The sequence below is a fragment of the Tamandua tetradactyla genome, chromosome 1 (assembly GCF_023851605.1).
Source record: "Tamandua tetradactyla isolate mTamTet1 chromosome 1, mTamTet1.pri, whole genome shotgun sequence".
Classification (NCBI taxonomy): domain Eukaryota; kingdom Metazoa; phylum Chordata; class Mammalia; order Pilosa; family Myrmecophagidae; genus Tamandua; species Tamandua tetradactyla.
This window is the reverse complement of record NC_135327.1, coordinates 221,873,422-221,880,438: the sequence shown is the minus strand read 5'-3', so window position 1 is coordinate 221,880,438 and position 7,017 is coordinate 221,873,422. Positions and strand designations below refer to the sequence as shown.

The 7,017-nt window shown below is 34.9% G+C and overlaps 1 long non-coding RNA gene across 2 annotated transcripts in view; it reads left to right on the top strand.

Annotated features, from left to right (window-relative positions):
- The first annotated feature begins 728 nt into the window (after positions 1-728).
- LOC143688204 (uncharacterized) overlaps positions 729-7,017 on the top strand; it is a 74,485-nt gene continuing 68,196 nt past the window's right edge. For both annotated transcript variants that reach the window (XR_013177879.1, XR_013177878.1), the window contains exon 1: positions 729-868. This is a non-coding gene — a long non-coding RNA (uncharacterized LOC143688204). The remainder of the gene's footprint in view (positions 869-7,017) is intronic.

Sequence of the window (7,017 nt, the reverse complement as noted above, 5' to 3'; positions counted from 1 at the left end):
CCATATTCAGAAATTCCAAATGAAGAATTCTTATTTAAACCCATAACAAGTATTTCCATTGTTTGCAGGAAAGAGCTGTTGCTTTTGGAAATATAAATTAAGGTCTGTAAAAGATCGAACTGGGTTTTGCTGCATTTCAGCAATGGCTCAAAAGCCTATTTAATGGTAAGCTTTCCCTAAACAGGAAACCATAGAGGCCACTCATGTATTTCTAATTATCTACAGAAATAATTTCATCTACTTAGATTAAAAATTTCAGTCATTAAATTGTTTTACTCTCATCTCAGCTCAAGGGAGCCTTGAAAATGAATTTTATAATGCTGAAATAAGTTTTTGAAAAAAAAAATCAGAGACAGGATGGAGCCTCTCTTTGTGAAAAAGCAAATTGGCAAACAGAACAATTTATTCAAAAGCGTTGAGTACAAAAGAGCAAGGTTCTGTCTGGGATCCCCTAGTTCCCCAAACCATTTAAGTCTATGCAAACAATTAAACGGTAATAGAGTCCAGGTTTCTAGAGTGAGGTTGTGTTTATTTCTGTCTCTGACTGGTAGAAAAGCACCGCACAGAGTAAGACTGCCACCGCTGGGGCTTGTACCTGCTATCACACACCGGATGTGTGCCCTCTGTTCTCATATCTCTCCTCTTCTGTATTTTCCCAATTTGAGAATTTCTCTTTTATTTTCTGAGTTCTAACTCCTGGAGAAGTCTTTCCTCACAGCCTCTTTCTGCCCCCATTCTTTGTTTTGATCTGACTGATGCTCTGGCACTAATGACTGGTCGTCTTCTACTTAAACAGTGAGTTCCAGATGCCATAAAGAAGGTCCTGCTTCCTTCCTGCCTGCTTGCTCCTCAGGGTCCGGATAATGTGGTAAGGTCCCACCTCCACCGTAAATACTTCCCTGACGAGGCTCACAGTACTCTAACCTCAAATTGGATCACAGGCAATAGCAATTTGTTCCACCCTTAAAGTTCACCTAGGGGCATCATAGTAATGACTCCTAGGCATGAGCCTGGCCCAGGCACCTTGGTATCTACAAGAGGGATCAAAAGAGGGAAAAGAAATGCAACAAAATAGAGTACCATTGTCTGAGAGATTTCAAATAGGGTTGAGAGGCCACTCTGGAGGCTACTTTATGCAAGCTTCAGTTAGATAGTGCTAATTGCCTCGGTTTGCCAACCCCCAACCAAAACTATTCTTGTCAATCCTAAAAGGACACCTAGGACTTTATTTGAGATTCTGCAACTTTCACGCATATGATTACTTTCCAGAAATCTACCACCTCCAGATGTGTTCCTAGGCCAGATAAGTCCTGAAATCCACAGGGTGGGGGGCCAGCCTCTTCAAGACATCAACTAGTTCCGTTCCCTATCCCACATTATCAACACCCTTTTCCAAAATGAAAAAGTTAGAATGGGCATAGCTCAAATACTCTTAAAGATTGGGAGAAGGATCAAAGGAGAAGGAGGAGTTATAACAGAGAAGACGGGATTTAACAAATGACTATAACTGCTGAGTCATTATATTGATATTCCTCTCAGTCTCCAGTGCCTTAGAGCAGCTAGAAGGAAAAAGTTAAAATTGTGGAACTGTAACCCATATCAAACTCTGAAATCTGTTTTATAATTACTTGCTACAAGGTACTTTGAAATGTATTGCTTTTTTGTAGATTGTGTTATATTTCATAATAAATAATGTTAAAAAAATTTGTATAGGGGAAGGGTACTAAGGAAATATCTAGAAGACTTCTTTATTTTTACTTTATAAAATTGCTCATGACCCAGATGCATGCCTTTAGACTGAATGATTGGTAAGTGTAGCAAGGTCAATAATAACTAAATAATTTCAAGATGTCTTCCTTTTTAGTATGCTATTATTTCCCATGTTTAGTCTAGATGCTGCCTGTTCTTTCCAGGAAATTCCAGAGACAACTAATGAATGTAACTGAAAAAAATAACATTTTTTTTTCTGGAGCAAGTATTTTAAATAGCACTTATTTTTCGTTTTGATGAATTGCAATTTATCATTTTTGCCCTTTTGGTGTCAATTCTAAGAACTCTTTGCTTAGCCCTAGGTCCTGAAGATTTTCTCCTGTGTTTTTCCTAAAAGTTTTATATTTTTATGTTTCACATTTAAGTCCATGTTACATTTTGCATATATATATATATATTTTTTTTTTGTATAAGGTGTGAGGTTTAGGTTGTACTTAAATTTTTTGCTTGGATGTCTAGTTTCCAGGATCTTTTGCTGACAAGGCTAGGATTCCTCCATTGAGTTGCTTTTGTTTCTTTGTCAAAAATTAAATGGGTCTATTTATGTGGAGCTATTTCTAGGCTTCTATTCTGTTCCAGTTATCTACCTGGCTTTCCCTCTTACCAGTATCACATTGCCTTGATTACTGTAGCTATATAGTCAGCCTTAAAATTGGGAAGAGTGATTCCTCCCATGCTATTCTTCTTTTTCAGAATTCTTTGCCTATTCTAGGGCCTTTCCTTTTCCATATATATCTTAGAATGAACTTGTCCATGTCTACCAAAAACCTTTCCAAGATTTTGGTGGGAATCGCATTATACCTAAAGATCAACTAGGGGAGAAATGACAACTTTACTGTATTTGTGAACATGCTATGTCTTAAAATTAATTGTTTTCTGAAAATTTTGGAATTTTCAGTATGCAGATCCTTACATGTTTTATTAGACTTATACCTGAGAATTTAATTTTCTTTGGGGCAATTATAAATGGCATTGTACTTCTTACTTGCTGAAATTGTTCATTGTTAAGAAAAAGAAGAAAGTAATTGTTCATTGTTAGTATATACAAATGGAATTGATTTATGGGTGTTGATCTTGTATTCTGTGACTTTAATGAACTTATTTATTCTAGAGGCCCTTCTGTAGATTCCTTAACTTCTTCCATGCAGACAACCATGCCAACTGCAAATAGAGACTATTTTATTTTTTCCTTTCCAATCTGTATGCTTTTTATTCCTTTTTTTTGCCTTATTGCAATGGTTAAAACTTCAAATACCATGCTGAATAAAAGTGGCAAGAGCAGATGACCTTGCTTGTTCTTGATCTTGGAAAGTTTTGATCTTATACCATTAGGCATGATAGTAACTGTAAGAGTTTTGTAGATGCATTTCATAAAGTTGGGTAAGTTCCCCCATTCCTGGTTAGTTGAGTTTTATCATGAAAGGGTGTCAAATTTTGTGAAATGCTTTTTTCTGCATCAATTAATTTGATCATGTGATTTTTCTTTAGCCTTTCAGTATGGTGGATTACGTTAACTGATGTTTGAAGGTGGAACCAACCTTGCATATACAAGAAATCCAACTTTGTTGTGTTGTATTATTCTTTTTGTACATTGTATACATTCAATTCAATTCACAAATGCTTAGTGGAGGATTTTTGTGTATAAATTATGAGAAAGATACTGATTGTTGTTTACCTTTTGTGTGTTGTTTTTATCTGTTTTGGTCTCAAGGTCATACTGGCCCCTTAAAATGAGTTGGAAAACCTTCCCTCCTCTTCAGTTTTCTGGAATAGATTAAATTGATGTTAATTCATCTTTAAATATTTGGGAAAAGTTTCCAGTGAACTATCTCAGCTTGGAGATTTATTTTTCCGGAGCTTTTAAATTATGAATTAAGTTTCTTTGTTATATGATTATTCAAATTATTTCACCTGGGCTGAGTTTTGATGGATTGTAGTATTTAAGGAATTTGTCCTTTTTTTCTAAATTGTTGAATTTATGAACATAAATCTGTTTGCACTATTTCTTTATTATCTTTTTAATGGCTGAAGGAGCTAATGTGATGTCCCATTGTCATTCCTGATTTTTGTGACTTATGTCTTCTCTTTTTACTTTTTTCTGTCTTGCTAGGGCCTTGCTAATTTATTGAAGACACCCAGATTTTTGTTTCATCAATTCTATTTTCTTGTTCTCAATATAATTTATTTCTGATTTTGTTATTATTAATTTTCTGTCTTTATTTTCCCTTCTTTCTGGAAGGAGTTTATCTACAGATCAAGAATCTCCAGTTGACAGTTCTTTTCTTTCAGCACTTGAAAATATTATTCCATTTTCTTTTGGCCTCCATGCTTCCAGTGAGCAATCTGATTTCAATCAAATGGGTATTCTTTTATAGGTAATGTGTCAATTCTCTCTGGATGGTATAAAGCATTTTTCTTTGCCTTTAGTTTTCGGAAGTTTAGTTATGAGGTATTTTGGTATGGATTTCTTTGGATTTATGCTGTTTGGGTTTGTTCAGCTTCTCGGATTTGTCAGTTTAAGTCTTCTATCAAATTTGGTAATTTTTTATCCAGTATTTCTTCAAATGCTTTTCAACTCTATACTTTCTTTTCTTCTGGGACTCCAGTGATATACATTTTTTTTTGTCTTTTATTTTTAACCTATATTTCTAAGCCCATATATTCATTTTTAATTTTATCTTATTTTTAGTTAATTTTCATTCTATTGTTTGGATTGGGTAGATTCTACTGAGTTGTCCTCAAGTTCACTGAGTCTATTTTCTGTCATCTTCACTTTACATTGAGCCCATCCAGTGACTTTCAGTTTTGTTATTGTATTTTTCAGTTCTATAATTTTTCACTTGGCTCTTTTGTAAAACTTCTATTTCTTTGATAAGATTTTTGGCATTTTCACTTGTTTTGAAAGAATTTATAATTATTTGTTGAAGTATTTCATGACAGTACCTTAAAGTCTTTTTTCAGATAATTCCAAACATCTAACTTATCAGTCTTAGTGTCAGTTGATTGTCTTATCTCCATCAAGTTGTGTTTTTCCTGGTTCTTTATGTGATGAGTGATTTTCACTTGTATCCAGGATATTTTGGATATTATATTTGGAGATTATTTTTTATCCTCTTTCAACTTCTATTTCAGCAGTCACCCTATTTAGGTTGAACATTTAAGTACTGGTTGATTTTTGTGAGCTGTAGTTTCAATGACAATTTAGTTTTCAGAGCCCTTGCAATGTGATACTGGTTAATTTCATTCTTCTGGCTCTTCTGGGGCTCCTGCTCAATTTCTGCCATGCTGCCCAGTGTAATTGGTTGGGTGGCCTGGAAGCATTGGGCTTTGGTTATGGCTGTGGCTGATAGGGTATGCCAATATCTGGGGGTGAGTTAGAGGTGGATCTATCCACTAGGTCTCAGCTGTCCTGTTCCTTTTCTGGTCCATTGGTCAGAGAGAGTAAGCATTTTTGCTTTTGTCTTTGTCCATTGGAAGTTCTGGTTGCAGGTCCCCTCAACACCAAGCCTGTGATATATGGGCTGTAGAAAGAAAGCACAAGGAACTCACCACAGTGTCATTCCTTAAGTCTTGAGATCCTCAACAGTCTACCTTCTTTATACCTTTTAGAGTCACTTTATGATTATCTGCTGCATTTTTCCAAGATGTTTAGATAAATTTGTAGGGGAGGAACAGGGAAAGAGAGTTTATGGCATCTTGTTCCTGAACCAGATAGAACTTCAAAATGAAAAAAAAAAAAAACCCTTCCTTTTAATAAAAGCAATCTATTTTAGTTGTAGAAAAATCAGAAAATAAAGACAAGCAAAAGGAGCAAGTAAAAGAAAATATCAATATTCTCATCAGGAGGTAAACTTTGTCAATACCTGGATGTGTCCTTCATTATTTCCTTCTGTACATACACAGTTGTGGGAAGAGTTAGCAGGTTTTGTAACTTAATTTTACATTACTATATCTTGCACATATTTTTAAGTCAATATCTATGCTTTTGTTTATACTAGGCTCTTTTAGTTTGCAAAGAACACATGTGACCAGGTTACTTAAGTGCTGGAAGTTAATATTAGGATGTGGTGGAACCAAGAAAATGTGAGAAGGTGTCTTGGTAGTTGTAAAGACATTTGGGGTAACCAGACTCCAAGGACAATTGGAACAATGGCTTAATTTCAGGATGCAATGCCAGCTCACAGTATCTCTATCTCTACTGATTGGGTTGTATTATCCCCTTAAAGCAGAGATTCATTGCTCCCTGCTACTTTCTATTTTCTTTCAGTTCCTAAGAAAACAAATCTGATTTGATCAGTTTTCACAGGACTTAATATGGAGCATGTGTATTGGGTAGATTCCTGAGCTAAACCACATCATAAGATGTTATCATCCAAAATGAACATCTTATGGAAGCTCTCCCTTTGTGTCTCATGGCTCAAGTCCAAGTCTAATAAGTGGTAACCACAGTTACTGGGTTCATATAATATTATATATGACAATTTATATACAGAAATATCTTCATGTGGCCAATTTTTCCAGGAAGATGTGAGATGATAGATCATAGAGTTCCAGAGAGCCCAGTCTGTACATTCCAAATACATAGAACATTTGAGTTGATTTCACTTATTTTTTACTAATATGAAATATAGTGCAGCAAAAAGCCCTGTGGCTAATCTTTGCACTGGTCTTTCACATCCTTATTGACATGGATGATTTTCATAAGTAATGATGACAGTACAAATCATGATTGCTAATATGAGACATAGAATCTCCATAGCTGCCAATTAAAAACATGACTAATTTTGCGGTGTGTTTGCAGAATATTTATGTCTGAATGTCACATTATAAATAATCAAAAAATTATTTCAGTGGAAACTGAGATCTAGAGAGCCAAAGGTATGTATTCAAAGGCACAGGACAGGACTGATAAAAAAATCTAGGTGTAGATTCCAGGTCTAGCCATGTTTAGTCAAAGAGTGTTGTCACTATATCATGCTGCCTTTCTCATCTTACAAAAAAGTATTATCTGGAGAGCCGGGTTTTAACACTGCTTAAAAATCCTACTTATTTACAGGTTAGGAAGTCTTTGAACAACAAAGATAGAACAAAATATAGAGTTTTTCTAGTTGACACTCAATTAAACAGAAATGAAATTAATAAGAAAATTCCATTCCTAAGAATGTCAGTAAGTTGAAGATTTCCTATAAACAATGGTAGTTATTTGGTGCTTATTGTAGACAAGTTCCATTAATCACAGCTGCTTGA